Source organism: Rissa tridactyla, chromosome 4, assembly GCF_028500815.1.
Source record: "Rissa tridactyla isolate bRisTri1 chromosome 4, bRisTri1.patW.cur.20221130, whole genome shotgun sequence".
In the NCBI taxonomy this organism is placed as follows: Eukaryota; Metazoa; Chordata; class Aves; order Charadriiformes; family Laridae; genus Rissa; species Rissa tridactyla.
The window spans coordinates 66,418,226-66,434,990 of NC_071469.1; the positions used below are offsets into that span (position 1 = coordinate 66,418,226).

The 16,765-nt window shown below is 45.8% G+C and overlaps 1 long non-coding RNA gene across 1 annotated transcript; it reads right to left on the reverse strand.

Annotated features, from left to right (window-relative positions):
- Window positions 1-225: 225 nt before the first annotated feature.
- LOC128909682 (uncharacterized) lies at window positions 226-16,727 on the reverse strand. The gene is made up of 5 exons (XR_008466460.1): window positions 16,637-16,727; window positions 11,609-11,728; window positions 8,576-9,130; window positions 5,046-5,249; window positions 226-4,691 (listed from the first exon to the last, which is right to left on the reverse strand). It is a non-coding gene; the product is annotated as an uncharacterized LOC128909682 (long non-coding RNA).
- Between the last annotated feature and the right edge of the window lie 38 nt (window positions 16,728-16,765).

Below are 16,765 nucleotides of genomic sequence, written 5' to 3' on the forward strand. Positions count from 1 at the left end.
CATTTTGCATTTTCTGAAAAGTAAGAAATAGAATTACAAAAAAAAATAATAATCCTTTTGGGCCTGCAAAATGCCATACCGATCATAGTAGCACGAGAGAGAGGAGGATGTTGATTCAAATTTTGGCAATGAGTCCAGTCATCTCTGTTAGCAGATGGGGTCCAGCAACACAGGGAGCATGTACAGTGGCTGCAGATTAGTCTGTGACCACTCGCTGGCACAGAGCCAGAGCAACTTCAAAGAGAAATGCCACAAAAAGCTGATTTTTCATGTGTGTGTATTCTTTTATTAGGAATTTTTATATTTCTGCCAAGTAATAGCAGAAGCAATATCACGATTTCCCAAAGTGTAACAAATCTACTGTGTCATACATATTGGATGGAAGCAATTTAACATGAGTGCTCTTTAATTTCATAAATCTCTGTTGCAAACGGTTCCTGGTTAATGATCAGGGGTTTGCTGGTTTGCCTTTTTAAAGTCAGATCTTTTAAAGTCCAGATGGAGAGGGTTTTTTACAGCTGTGCGGGAACAGTGACACTGATACTTGCTGAACTCCGCGGGTGGTATTAAAATGACGGCGTCTACGTTAAAAGGATTTTTGAAAGTAATTTTAAGGGGACATCATCAATTTGAAGATCACTTTTGATCTCATGATATTACAAGTAATATTTCAGACTACCACACAAAGCCAGCTGTGGGGAGAGAAATCAATGCTTCATGCCAAATAAGCCTCTTTGCTTTGTATTTTGACAATATTTTACACCGGATTTTTAAAAGCTTCCAGGGGAAGTTGCAACCCTGTGAACAGCCATCACTGCTACTGGATGCCCAGGTAAGCCCCAGCACTGGTCACAGGCTCTTACACCGAGTCCAGCACTTCCAGCCACAACTAAGGGCTGGGACTGGCCTCAACGTGCTAATAGGGATATTCTTGACAGCAACCAGAGGCAGAGAAATGCCGGTGTTGATTTCCAAAAAAAGAGCATTGTCTTTTGCAACAGTCCTCAGCATGAAGAGTGCATTTAGAGACGCAAGAAAGCCTCCTAGTTCCAGCTGCTTTTGCTTCCACTGTGATCTCTTTTAGTTTTTATTGAATCTTGGTTAGGAGTGTTCATTGTTCAATGCACAGACCTCTAATTTACAAGGGGCGGGGACTGCGCTTAATCCGCAGAGAACAAAAATGCTTCAGAAAGGGAAAGTTCTCCCCATCAGAGAAACTTCTGGAGTGGAAACAAAATCCCCAAAGTGCCTCATTTTCCTCTAACACGGATGCAGAGGCAAACAAGGTCTCGGGGCTACGGTGTCCTCCTCAAACACTGGGGATCAGACTGAAAAGGATCTAAGTCAAAGAAAAAGCTTCAAGACCAAAGTGGCATGTTGGGCAGTGCCTTTGGTCCCCTTCAGAGCACCTGGCACCTCAGCAGGTCATGAGGCTAAATTAGTTAAGACACGGGGAAGCCTTCAAGCACTACAGGAATTAGTATGATGGTGAAAATCCCTACTCATCATTTTCTGCCCTGTTCTTGTCTGTCATGAAGATTGATATCTATTGATCAGCTGGATCCCAGCAGCTGACAGCTAGTCCTCAGCAGCTGCTTGTTCTGTAGTATCCCTTTATGACATGCACTTAAAAAAATACTCTTATATGCATTGCAGTCTTTTAATGTTAATTAAATAGCTGGATTTCATTTATTTCGTCAAAAGCATTCTGCAAGACACACCCTGTGCAGCATTACAGGTGCAATTGTTAAAAACTTCTATCAAGAACAACTGCTCATGAAAGACTTCCCCAGCACACCATAAACACAGAGAGGGCCACAGGAACCGAAAGTTTGTGCTGTGACAGGGAAAGGGACGCCTCACCAGGCACCAAACCCACTCCCTGCACTGTCTCCTGGGGAACCCCAAAAGTGCGATAGAGGGGGGTCTCATTTCCCTGACCAGACAGTAGTGATGCAAAGCTCTTTGCTGAAGGTACGTAGAGCAAAGTGAGATGGGGATGGATGCTAATGCACAGGCCAAGACAAACCGGGGGGAACTGAAGACGTGGGCAGAAATCTCAGAGCAAGCGGAGGAGGCTTGCAGCTGGGTTGCGTGTTCAGAGCTCCCCCTCCTGATAGCTCAGCTCTGTCCCTTCAGGGACGTGACCTCTGCTTTTACCCTCTCTGCGGGGATGGAAGCAGGGCCAGGACTTTTGCCGGTGTCTCTCAGCTCTCTAGGAATCACCTGACTTTACATCCAAACTCCTTTCTGGTCAAACAGCTAGAAAAAATATAAAGCAATTACATGCATCTTTAATTAAATTCAAGGTAGCACTGGTGTTGCTTAATCTTCAGAAAATAGCCTAACATCGCTATTTATCTGATAAGCTGGAATTTCCTTCCAGTCTGACAAGGCAATATGCTAACACCTTTTATTTGGGGAATGGTAGATTTTCTTTTTCTTTCCCTTGCAGGGGTGATGCCTGTATAATTTCAATTAGAAATGCCACTGTGTGAGGCTGGCTAGAAGGGAAAATCCTCACACTTAAAGAACTGATCTAGAGAACCAGTTCCTCAGGAACAGCTAAACATCTATTGCAGCATCTTGGCATATTAAGACTTTTCTAATTTGGCTTTACATTTCCTAGAAGTCACTGAACAAATTGTGGGAGTCAGGGGGGCCACAGATCCAGAGGGAGCACCCATCTTGTCACCATTTATTTTATCCTCTTTATTTCATTTGGATTTCAATTAGACTCATCATGGGAGTAGAGAAACAAACAAAAAAACCCCACCCTCGCTAAATAACAAAAGCCATAGATACATCTACAGCCATTGCATTTTGCAATCTAATTACTTTAACATGTAGGGATGGGGGAGGGGGTTATTACTCATAATACCGGAAAGCTTTCACAAAATAACATAGAATTATTAAACTTTTCAGAAAGAATCCAGTTTGCCGTTCCCACTGCACGTTTACCTGGGCGATTTTCCCTTTTCCTGTGGCCGAGAATCACTTTGTATTACACTTTCCCGCCTACAAAAGAAGCCCTTGTTCTGAGCTGCCCTGAGGTGCTCATAATGTTATTGGTTCTGTGCTAAGAAGTTGGGGTTGCTGTGAATTCCTGCCTTGTGGCTCTCCAGTTCACAAAAGTAAATACATTTGCTGAGTTAGCTAGGCTTCGTGGTGCCCAAAATCCCGCAGGGAATGAAACGTCCTATCGGAGGAAGCTTTGAAACTCTAGTTGCTCTACAACACTTCTCTTGGGCAGGAGAGCACACAAAGCATGCTTCTGTGCCGTATTTACTGCTTTTTTGTGGACCCAGTGCATAAGAGCTGCATTGAACCTTTGTAGAGGAGAGCGGTCTCCCCTTGGAAATGTGCAGGATGGAATGGAAAAAAAATACCAGTGCTTTTCGCTCCTTACTGAGGCCCTTGTGCCCCACATGCATGTGGCTGCCTGAAGGCAAAGAAAACGCTCACGGATAAAGAGCAAAGCAGCCAAAGCAGTAACTTTCCTAGCTCAGATGCACTTACTGAAAAATAAATAAATAAAGCCAAGGCCAGTCAGTGCACGGGACGCCTGTGGCATGCATGTCCCTGCCGCCGCCGCAGAAAAACTGCTGAGGGCTATAGGAACCACTAGCTGTGATGCTGAGAGCAGGGACACGCTGCAGATGTGTCCCCTGACACACGGCCTGCTCTTCCAGCATGGCAGCTTTCTTCATTGAACAACACCCGTAGGCAAAAGGGCCTTTGAAAAATGCCAGTTTCTGAGACAGCTTCTCAAATGTATTTCCTTCATTTTCTTCCAGCGCTAATTAGATTCAGGTGAGATCTGGTGGACCCTAATCTGGGGCTTGGGGTGGGGAAGTGTTCAGGCAGGATGAACCAGCTGAGCACCAGTTAATTTAGCTGACGAGGTGCTGCCCAATTAAAAATGATCAGCAGTAGTTTGAGGTTGGTTTTTTTTGGACGGAGGGTGTCTTGCGTTGAGCCCAGCTTTCTCCAGCACAGCTCCTGCAAGACATGTGGGCGCCTGAGAGATGGTTAATGGAGAAAGTCCCTCTCTAGATGGACATCCCCCTGCCCTGAAGCCCTCTCCCCACACAAAACACACGCAACAAGCTCCTGGGGTGGAGAGGACCAGAGAGGATGCTGATTGCCAGAGACTTGGCCAAAGGTGACAGCATCCTAAAGTGCAAGCTGGCACCCCAAAGGCTGGACTGTCTTCTTCCTTGCACAGCATGTCATGGCAGTAGCTGCAGGGGGTAGTGTGGACGGCTGGCAAGGGATTATTTTAGGAAGAGGGTGTTATTGATGCCATTTCCGTGCCACCCCTGCTGCGGGAAAGCAGTAACACGTCTGACAGCTCACCCTCGCGCCAGGAGTCATTCATGTGCTCTGGACATGTCCCAGCTGCTCACCATTTCCGATCACGGTGGATCACCGGTTATGCTCGTGTGTTCACACACACAAAGCACGTGCAGACAGGCAGCATAACCGGCATGCTTTGCCCTCGTTTATAATGAAAAGTCCTTGCTGCCTTAGGCTCCTTAATCTGAAATTAAATTCTACATGAGCTGCAGCTGATCGCAGAGCTGGGCGTGGGGTAGCTGCAGAGGAAACCACAGCTCAGCACTCCAGACTTTTGTACTCGCCCCTAATGCCCATGTCATGCTGCCGTCAGACACATTCCAGAAATCCTCCTGTTAAGATGAAAACATTTTAACAATAAACAGAAATTCTGTTTACATGGTTATATTCGGCTGCTGAACGCAAACCCTTGTTAAGCTAGGCAAAGAGCAATCAATGTCATGTAGAGGGCAATCTGCCACATGGCAAAAAGCTGAACTAATATATCCTTCCCACCTGTGGCAGCTGGGACCATGAGTTAAGGCTCCAAGTTTGCAAAAGCTTATTAAGATGCTTGTTGTAAGCATGGGAACAGCTCCGCTAAAATCGGAGCCTGGTGAAAATCTGTCTATAATGAAATCTGTGAAGGTTTTAGCACTGAATTTAGTGGAAACGGTGTTTTCTCTGTAAGTTTCAAAGGGTTTTACCTTCATTTCACTCCTTCCCGCCACTAGCAACCTGGATGGATATTTCTTCATTGGTGTGCCGGACATTGAAATAATACAGAATTAGATTTCAAACCTGATTGAGCTGGAAGATCTTCAACCAAAATCTTCGAAGTTCTTTATTTCTACCCTTTTTCCAAAGGAGCCTTAACACTATCCTCGTGTGTCTGCAGCACACCGCAGCTCCTAAAGCAAGAAAAAACACCATAATGAAACTGAGCCACAAATTGCTTCACAATTATTTTTACCACCTAATTTGGTGCACGAGGCTGGAGGCTGGCTCTTTGCATACTGTAATCCTGCCACAAACTCAGGAAGAGCCCAAAAGGCCACAGAACTGACGAGACAGATAGTCTTTATCATCTCTCTCATGTTGCAGCTGTGACAGAGGCCCAGAGAATTCACCCAGCATGATATTTGAAAATGCCTGTTAGCCTCTGTATTAGCTCAATTAAAGAGCTGCTGCAGATGATGACACTCCTCCTACCGCCCTCTTCCATTCCAGTAAGTGCAGACGTACCACCTGGAAAGTGCAATCTGGACCAACTTTCATGGGATTCCCTGTCCAGGCTTGCTGTCTGCCTGCTGATGCTACTTTTGGGATGTGGAACAATGATTCCACCACAGCTCAGGCTGAAGTCACTCACGCTCAGCAAGCCAAAGGCTCATGATATTCCAGGATTTATAGATGTTTGCAGTGAATTATGGTGCTCATTGATGAGACAGGGAAGTTACAGTAAAACCACTAACTCCACAATGAAAGGGCTTTTATACGCTCTGTTGCAGTGGTGGTTATGGCTGCCAATTTCGCACAATTCACTTTCAAGCACAAGAGCAGCACAAACTGGTTTAAGACAATTTCTGAATGATGAATGCTGACTTTAAAGGTTTCCAGTACGACATAATTACTCTGCATTAATGTGCAATACACAATGGTCTATATGTATCTCAATGGGAATCTCAGTGGGGCACCGTTCCAAGTAACCTCTGCAGGGAGTCACGCTAAGAGTCCCACAGGCTGACATACAAATAGATCCCATATTCATTCCTGAATTATTTCTGTGCAGAGTCAGATGCGAGAGATCCAGGGCCATATTCACTGGTGTGTGGCAGTACACAATTGTACTCGGCTGTAGTGAATACAGCCTGATTTATTTTCTCTCCTTGGCCTGGTATATTTTGGTTTGGCTAATGTATGCACACCTTAATCTTTAGTCACCCAGAGACAGACAACTCTAATGAACTCCCTACAGCTTTAGGTAAATGTACATTTTCAGTAAGTGAGGTCAGGGAGGGGAAACACAACCACTTGTCCTGAACAAAGGCCAAATTGAATGAAGAATTCATTTGCTTATTCCCAGCTAAACATCACCCACTTTGAGATTTCACCTAGGCCTCAAAATGATCTGTAATCCTCTATAATGACTGTCCTTCTGCAAAGACATTCCTGGTACTGTTGTTGGGTGGATAATGAAATACTGGGGTTCAACATTCACATCCTCCTGATCAGCTTTTGAATACCTCAACATTTGGCAGGTATTGTTTTTTTTAATCACTGCTAGAGGCCCAGGTACCCTGGCGATGAGCAGAGAGAATAAATGCATTTGAGAAAAAAAACGCCTCTTACTAATCAGCTCTTGTTCCGGAGTTAAAACTTCTTTCCAAAGCTCAGAGCTATTTGAAGCAGAGATTTTCACCTGGGCTCATTTCCAATCAGCATGATAGCTGTATTACTTTTGTATCACCATGCTGCTCTTAGCCCTGGGGTCATGGCACACTGCAGCAATTCACCTTGTGGGAAAAAGCTGCTGGGACACTGGGAAAATGAGAGCAACCCTCATCACAGCCAGCAAGTCCTCCTCCAGCGCCTCCATCCCATGGGACGGAGGGTCAATATCTTATTAACATTAGGGGCGACTCTACTTCCCTGTTTGGTTTTGTGTTGCCAAATGCCTGGGGTGGAGGCAAAGGCCATTAAAAGGACTTGGAGGAGTAAAAACAACAGTACAGAGAAGTGCGCTGCAGATAGGCAGCTTCAAAGGCATGAAGATAAAAATGGCTGGACACATCCCAGGTGGAGTGAGTTATTCTTCGCAGAGCTAAGCCTTGGATCAAAGGACATCTCAAACCTCCAAGACCCTGGAAGGCAGAGCAGATTAGGGTGGGCGGTGGTGAGGGTGGTGGCAAGAAGAGATGTAGAGCAAAGCAGGATTCCCTTCGACATAGTCAGGGCAAGCCACAAACAGATGAGTTCGTTACCTGCCGCAAGCAATTAGCTGCCTGATACACAGCAAGAGAAAGTTAAGTTTGTGCAGATGGCCTAGGATATGTTTTTACCTCAGGAAGCAAGGTTTATATGAGGATACAGCCTGTTGGTTCCTCTCCACCCTCAAACTTTTGAACTAGCTTGCCAATTTTAACCACATTCAAAAAAGGGGTAGATGCCTCAAAGATAATGCTCCTACTGATTTGTTTCTCACTGAACAGACAAAGAAAAATTCATAACCCACAGAAAAAGGAGGGAAACCCAACCAAGCACCTCTGCAGAGAAAAAGAGGAGGAAGGTCTCTATCTGTTCCCAAAAGCCCCTGGCTGGCTGTCAGATCAGCTCACCCTTATCTCCCACCCAGCCAGCTGTGGTGGGTTGACCCTGGCTGGGCCCCAGGTGCCCACCAAAGCCACTCTATCACTCCCCCTCCTCAGCAGGTAAAGGAGAGAAAATTATGACAGAAGACTCCTGTGTCAAGATAAGGACAGGGAGATGACTCAGCAATTACCATCACAGGCAAAACAGACTCACATGGGGACACAGGCTGAGAGAGTTGGGCTTGTTCAGCCTGGAGAAGAGAAGGCTCCAGGGAGACCTTATAGTGGCCTTCCAGTACCTGAAGGGGGCCTACAAGAAAGCTGGGGAGGGGCTGTTTGCAAGGGCATGTAGCAATAGGACGAGGGGCAATGGCTTTAAACTAGAGCAGGGCAGGTTTAGATCAGACATTAGGAAGAAGTTCTTCACAATGAGGGTGGTGAGACACTGGAGCAGGTTGCCCAGAGAGGTGGTGGAGGCCCCATCCCTGGAGACATTCAAGGCCAGTCTTGATGAGGCTCTGAGCAATCTGACCTAGTTGAAGATGTCCCTGCTCACTGCAGGGGGGTTGGACTAGATGACCTTTAAAGGTCCCTTCCCACCCAACATATTCTATGATTCTATGACATTAATTTAATTTATTAGCAATCAAATCAGTGTAGGATAATGAGAAATAAAACCAAATCTTAAAACACCTTCTCCTCACCCCTCCCTTCTTCCTGGGCTCAACTTCACTCCCAATTTCTCTACCTCCTGCCCTTGAGTGGCACTGCGGGATAGGGAATAGGGGTTGCGGTCAGTTCATTGCACATCTCTGCCACTCCTTCCTCGGTAGGGGGAGGACTCCTCACACTCTTCCCCTGCTCCAGCGTGGGGTCCCTCCCATGGGAGACAGTCCTCCATGAACTTCTCCTATGTGAGTCCTTACCATGGGCTGCAGTTCTTCACTAACTGCTCCAGCAAGGTTGCCTTCCGTGGGGTGTAGTCCTTCAGGAACAGACTTGCCCCAGTGTGAGTCCCCCACGGGGTCACAAGTCCTGCCAGCAAACCTGCTCCAGGAGGGGCTCCTCTTCCCATGGGTCCGCAGGTCCTGCCGGGAGCCTGCTCCAGCAAGGGTTTCCCACAGGGTCACAGCCTCCTTCAGGCATCCATGTGCTCCAGCATGGGGTCCCCCACAGGCTGCAGATGGATAGCTGCTCCACTGTTAACCTCCAAAAGGGACAGCCTGCCTCACCATGGTCTTCACCACAGAAGCAGGGGAACCTCTGTTCCAGTGCCTGGAGCACCTCCTCCCCCTCCTTCAATGACCTTGGTGTCTGCAGGGTTGTTCCTCTCACATGTTCTCACTCCTCCCTTCAGCTGCGGTTCTGCAGTTTCTTTTTTCTCCTTCTTAAATACATTATCCCAGAGGTGCTATCACTGTCGGTGATGGGCTTGGCCTTGGCCAACAGCAGGTCTGTCTTGGAGCTGTCTGGCATTAGCTCTGTCAGACACAGGGGAAACTTCTAGCAGCTTCTCACAGAAGACACACCTGTAGCACCCCCACTACCAAAACCTTGCCACACAAACCCAATACACCAGGACATGGAGGAGAGAAGAATTATGAGCCACAGGAGTTTCTGAGCCACTTTTCATCAGTTGATGCCCTAGTCTTCAATGCAAACGCTTTTCACAAGCTCAACACCCACCAAACCCCCAGAAGGGGGTTAGTACCCTGGGCTCATGACTAAGTGAGGAATGATACTTAGGAGAGGAAAGGTCTGAACTGAAATCCCAGGGGACATACTTAGACCTCAAGGATGATTCACCCCATAATAAGAGAGCGAACCTCGTAAACTAAATAAAATGTAATAAGTAGTGGATGAAGCTGAACTGTTTGGCTCCTGTAGCAGCCCCAGTACAGAAGGAACAGAGACTCGAGGCCTCTTGTCAGAGCAAAAGGATGTTCTAGCAATTAGGACATTCACTTGGAGCTCAAGACATCCATGAGCAGCCTCTCTACCACAGATTTCCCAGGTGACCTTGTGCACATAGCCTGCCCTCTGCCAGCTTCCCGTCTGTTGAACCTCCCCACCTCAAAATCATCAATAAATCACTATAGCCCTTTCTGATTTTATCATACTTAAGTTCTTTGGCTTGTTTCTGTTAAGACAACAAAACTGGCAATGTAGGCAGGTATACTGACAAAACTGTACTTTTACCAAAAACATGCAGCTGAAATCCCAGGGCTGTCTCACACATCTCTTTTCCTAGAACTACCAGTCTCTTTGACATTTTGCATCCCACAGGACTCTTTTCCTTGGCTTTTTTCAGAGTTGTGGGGCCAATGCTCTTTCATCTGCATCCCTGGTTTCCTGATGGGTCTCCATGTCTGCTTTCAGGGTTTTGTTTTAATTGCTCCTTTCTTTATCAACCCCGACCCCAAAGGTCATACGTAACCATGCCGTCACCAGAAATCTATTTAAACAAACAACACCTGGTGAAAGCCCTTCTTACAGGCACATTACACAAGGGGAGAGGTCACGACCATCTCAAATACTCAGCTCCCTTGGGGAACAGTTTCACTTTCCAGGCCAGATTTATAGGAAGCAACCAATATAATTTGAAAAATCTCATTCTTTCAAAGGTTCATTTTTAAAAAGTTCATTTTTTTCAGGAAAAAATTCCTCAGGCTTGAAATATTAGCATTGCAAACTGCAACAGCTGAACACTTCTTGATTTCTACACTGGCAGAGAGAGCAGCCAGGAAGGAGAGATCTCTTCCATGGCTAAGAGCCTGTCTTCCCATCAGGCTTAATGTCAGAGACAAATACCTTGGGGTTCAGCCCAGTTTCTAATTCCTGGGTGTGGTGCTGAGACCTGCAGCCCCACTGGGGATTTGCAAAAAGAGCAGCCAGGGGTGGTGTAAACCCCTGTTGGCAGAGGACAGGTCGCCTTTCTAGACCTGCTCATGAGCACAGCGCGACCACTGCCAAATCCCACGTCTCCTCAGATGCCTGACGACCCCGTTAGTGCAGCGGGTTTGTTTGCACAGACCAGCAGGAAGTAGCCTTTGGCCAGTAAGAGGAATTATTACTGCTCCCCAAGGACCTTTGCAGTGTGGTTTCTGGCCTATATCCACTCTACTTTTTGTTTAAAGTAATCTCCATCGGCACTTGCTTTCCATCCTGCCTCTGAGCACCGCAGCCAGCACTTGCAGATGTGCTAACAGTCCCATCAGCGGCTCAGCGTGGGTCCCACTGACCCTGTCCCATCCCACTGAATTCAAAGGAAAGCACGCATGCTTTAAAATGAAGCCACTCAAAATAACGCAAAACCATTGTCAGTGGCACTTCTTCCAAACCCCCGGCCAGGAAAAAAATAAAAAAAAGAATGTGGCTATTCTCTGCTTTGTTTGCAGAAGAACCGTTCTAAGTTTGACCCGGGTGAAGCCTGCCTAAGTCTTGCAGCTCTTTTTGCAAGCCCAAAGGACACCTTTAGATGTCTAAATGTCTAGCTCCTCTATAACTCTCATCCTACTACCAAAACAACACCCTCCAGACTGACTCATTTTAGCAGATATGTGCTTCTGGATACATGAGAATTCAGTAGTCTGTCAGTGGACTTAAAGACCTCCAGGTTCAGGTCCACCTGTGAACTTGCCCAAGGCAGCGTGGCAAAGCGGGGCAGGGAAGCAGCAGATTTGGCCAGGGAGGGCTTGCTCAGCCAGCACACGCCCTCCCAAATATGTTTCTGCTGAAGCTGCTCTCAGGAGTTAAAGGCAGCAGAATACCCACTTTATTTTAAATTCTGACAATACATCCAGACGCTGAGGTTTTGTCACATCTCAAAAGAGTTTTCTTCGCTACTGAAAAACAGTAATATTTCTTTTCACTGGAAGGTAACTAACAGCCAGCAGCTCTCTTGAGGTAAACAACACATCCAAGACAGAGGACTTGAGTTTTACTGTGGGTAAACTCACCAAGGTCAGTGTTGTGCTCCCTCTTGAAGCTGACCTCTGCAAATTTATCCCACAGGGTGCTTTAGTTTTACTGCCTTGTTTGTGTTTTTACCTCAGGATATTGGATGAGCACTGGTTCCCCTGGGGTTGAAAAAAAAAGATTTAAAAAATTTAGCAGTAAAGACAAGACCAAACAATCTTCTTCAAGGGGAAAATATCTCTACAGGGGCTAAAACAGCTGTTCTTTGTATAAGTCAACTGACACAGATGTATATGCTTTTCCCCACTGGCAGAAAACAGTGTAAACCATAGACAAGCTTGCACCCTCTAGGAAATACTATCACCAGAAACTTATCACTAGGAAAGTGTGTTTGGCTTATATAAATCTACTAACTCTTTCACAGCAAAAATATGGAGGAGGAAACGCTTATAATGCCAGCAAATTAAGAACATTTTTACAGGAGATATTCTACTCCTGGTAAGAGCCCAAATACAAAAATACAGCCCTGGATTTGGGGCCAATAAAATTAATGTGAAATTGGAAAAAAACAAAGTGCTTGCTGTTTGCAAAATTACATTATGCTTTGTTATGAGTAATTACACAAGGAGAGTAATTCTTTTTAAGAAGCCTGTCTCCGACACAAGACTGCTTAAAATCATTTAAGTATTCTGTCTTAAAAGCATACACAGGGTTGAAAAGTGAACTAAATCACATTTTGCCCTCTGCCACGCATATATAAATACCAAATGATACAGCTGAAATCAGGCAGTTGTTGCTTTCCAAAGCAGTTGTGGAGACTCTGGCCCACCAATATTTTAAGACTGATGCGGAAAGGGATGTGAATGTCCAGTCTATGCCCTGGGATTTTGAAACGCAAGTGGTGAGTTCTGGGAGGGGCTGTAGGGATTTTTTTTCTACCGCCATCAATTATGCCCCTCATTGCAACGAAACAGACAAACAAAAAGTTAGATACTAGTGTCTTTAACCTACTGGCTCTTGAATTTTCATCGAGAGATTTCCGATTTTAAATAATGTATTAATTTGACCTGAGCAAAAGAAGTAAGAGTTAAGGAGAGCACGGAACTCTCAGCAAAGTTTTCCCTTTTCTTGCCCTTCCTTGTATAATAAAACTATCCTTTTTCATAGAGATTTTCAAGCAACATAGTACTACAAACACAACATGAATCTTTGACGTAGGTGGGGCAGGAAGTTATATTATCTTCATCTAATACAAATGAGCATAAAATAACAGCGATCTTAGTGAATGTACATAGCTGCATATCTACCCTCTGACCATCCATGCCCTCCCTTCTTTCTGGAAAATCCCCTTGGGCTCAGAATGTACATCGTCAAGAAACAGCATAAGCCCATTATTTTAGCATGTGTGTTGTTTAAGGAACGAGGATACTTTCTTTAATAGGGTGTTTGCTGGCTGTTTACTGAAGAAATTGTCTCTTGCTGGAGGTCATTTTCAACTGCGCTGTGAGATCTGCTTTAAGGAGGCTCTTAGTGCAACCGGAACAGTGTCAGGAAGGTCTGAAGAAATAGGCTTTCCAAAGGGTTGTTTTTACAGAGGAAGTTGCTTTAACCTAGATATCTACTTAGAAAATATATTTTCTGTTCCTAGGTTGTTTGACTTCAACAGAACAATAAATTCCCAAGAGTTCTTAAAAAGATCAGTCATGCCTCTTTGTTTTAATGGCATATTTTGAAGTTTTGCCTCCAGAATATTGATAAGAATCAAAGTAACTTTTGATATGTGGCTTTAGATATGCTCCAGGAGTAAGATCCCTCTCAAGTTAGACTGTCTGCAGACAACTCAGACCACCCACTTTCAGCTTAAACACAGTCTGTTCAAAGTCTGCAGTGATTCAGATCAGAGCAGTAGCTGTCTGCACAAACCGTGAGATCTTGGCATTCATCAGACATGTCCAGCACACATCTGATAACACAGCTTAAACTGCCCAGGGCCACTCGAAGGCAGGTGAGGGAGAACTAGGAAGTATCAAAGTTGGAAACAGCCTGATCTTCAACTCAGCACACTACACATTTTGAATTTCACACGGATTCCGCAGAATTCCAAAAGTCTCCACAGCTTTAATCCAGTCACTTTGCAACATATGTGTGTTTTATTTAAAAATAAATTATTCAGTATTACTTTTCCTTTCTTGTAGCCAGCTGGCAACATTTTCAGTTAGTTCTACAGGAGCCAACATAACCTCCTATTAGTTATGGTATTGTCCATTTGTCTACATCTTCAACTAATTTTCTGCAAAGCCTTTTGACAATGCACACAGTTGACTTTTCAGGCAGTTAACCCAGTGCTCTAGGGATTTCACATTGACACTACCAAGACTTTGGCTATGTATCTCCTAGACCATTTGCCCATGATGCTTGGAGACGGGCACGTCACCTAAACTGATCTAGTTGCCTATTCCAGCTAAGAGCTACCACTCTGCAGCTGATTTCAGGGAACTGACTGTGGGGGAAAGCTCTGCTGCAAAGATAAAGCACTAAACTAATGTGTAAGAGATATTGCAAAGGGAATCGGGAAGCTACAGCAGATGGCACAATGGAAACAACAGCATCAAGGTTGGTAGCTGTGAGAAAAACCCTGGCAAGGAGAACTGAGAAATGTTTGATCAGGAATAGAGAATAAGCCAGAAATCATCGCTAGACAGCTACATAAGACTATGACAGGCCTCCATATCGAATATTGTATTTGTTTGCCTTTCACCATCTCAGCAAGATGACAGCGAACCAGATATGGCACAGAGGAGGGTGACCAACAGATTTGGGGATACAGAAGCTGCTCAGCACCAGGAAACAGAGACGACCCTGTTAACCCCCGAAAATGAGAAAAAGGAGAAACCGAAGCTCATGAATGACCCAAGGGAGGTGAATGGGTAGGTTTTACTCACTACGCCACAGACTGCAAAAGCTGAGGGTCAGCCCATGAAATTGAAATGATCAGTGGCAGATAACAACTGCAGCAACAAATGGCCACAAAAAAAGAGAGGTGCTTCATCACACATTATGGGTTTAACCGCGGTGCTCCTCACCCCAGGGCACAGTGAGGGCTGGATGTTTCCTTTGCTTAAGCAACATTTGAGCCATATTCACAGAAGAAAAGCCCCTCAAGGTCTGTTAAAAACAAAGATACCAACTTTGACCTGTGAACTCTGCATTGCAGAGCAGTGAAAGAGTCTATCGGAGAGTTATCACTATATGCGAGTTTTGTCCTGCCATTTTACCCTAGGCATCTGCTGCTGGCTACGGCTGGAGGTAAATCAAGGTATACTTTTTTACAGCTCTGCTTTTCACCCAACCCAATACAGCTGCTACACTTGCCTGCAACTGCGGTCTGTACCTCCCCACATAAAAGATCGTTTCTGCACCCACAGTGCTTGATAGCTTTTACTTCTTCATCTGATAGAGAAATTTTGCCTGTCCTGAAGGCCACCAATGAGCTGGAAAGAGCTTTACTGCACAGGTTTGCCTTCTTGCCTGAGAGGGGATTTTCTGCAGGGAAGCAGCATGGGAAGCTGGAGGTGGTCTTGCCACTTGCACATTTGTCATGTTTGAGAAAGGCAGGGAGAGATCTCAGAAGATTTGGGGATGAGTGACACGACATGAGCATTTGAATTGATGCAGACATGTGCAGACGAGGCTGATGGTGTGTCACTGAGAGGGGGATTTCTGGGGGACTGAACTGAGGGACTGAACAGAGACAGTGACATGCATGACAGGGTACAGCAGCAGGGACAGGCAATGGCTCTGTTTTGCCATTTCAGGAGATGCCAAAAGTCCTTCTGAACTCATGAGGAGTTATGTGTGGCTTTGGGTAAGACAGTGTCTCCTCTAAGGAAAGGGCATCGAGGTGCCTCCAGACCTGGATTTTGTGTCGTGAACCAGGCAGAGCCAGAAAAGCTAATCTGCCTACTTCGTACTCCTGCCTCTGCCCATCCTCCAAGAATTTAGGGCATTGCTTGGGAGTCTGGGGAAGAATGGAAGCAAATGGCTATTCCCCAATTCCCTACTCCTGCCCCACCATGTGGTCTTGTCTAGTTTTCCAAGCAATGACTCTCCAGCTCTGTTGCCTCCCTCCTGATTGCCTGTGCTCTGTAGGATCGATAACCACCACGGGCCAATCTCATGGGGTGGACCCAGGACAACACATACTGTCAGACAAGATTATTTTGCACTATTCAGCAGCAGACATAATTTTTCTGGGAAAAGCAGCACCTTCCCGCAGCAAGAGTTGTGATCCATCAAGACGTTTGCCTTCCACTGCTTAACATGGTCAAGTGCAGGCTGGCTGAAAGCCCAGTGCCTGTTCAGTGTCTGCCCCCCTCAAAGCCTCCCAAACAGGGAGACACAGACTGGAGGATTCATCACATCTTTGTTTGAAGGTCACCGTGCATATCTGCAGCTCACATGATGGGAAGCTCTTGTGCCTATGGGCCAAGCTGAGCTGAGATACTGGAAGCGAACATATGAAAGCCCTGCCAGAGTGAAAAAGGGAGGTGAGGAGGGAAGTAGGCAGGAAAAACCTGAATTTCCTGAATTTCCCAAGCAAGAGGTTTGAGGTGCCTTTGCGGGGCCAGGTAGAGAAGAGTTGCCAGGACTCAAACTGCATAGAGCTAGAAGAAGAGAAAGCACCACCTTCCAAAGTCAGTGCAGAGAGAATGTGACAAGTGGACAGATTGGACACTAGGAAAAGGTTCTTCACTGAGAGGATGGTTGGTAACTGGAACAGGCTCCCCAGGGAAGTGGTCACGGCACCAAGCCTGCCAGAGTTCAAGGAGCATCTGGATGATGCTCTTAGTCATATGGTTTAGTTTTAGGCAGTCCTGCAAGGAACAGGAAGTTGGACTCGATGATCATTATGGTTCCCTTCCAACGTCAGATACTCTATGATTTTATGGTTCTATGATTCTATGAAGCAGGCTACCAGTAAGAGGAGAAAAAACCCAATCCAAACCCACCACACAGCAGAAAAAGCCTGGAAGAGAGAAAGCAAAAGTGTGTTCAGTAAAGACATTTACCTGTTCTTGAAGGCTCCTTCTGATGGCTATCTCATGAAGAGGCAGCTGGGAGCTCCTGGGCACACACAGAGGCTGCTCAGCTTCAAAGCTGCTCTCCTGGAGGAGTAGTCAACGGCATCAGGCTGACAG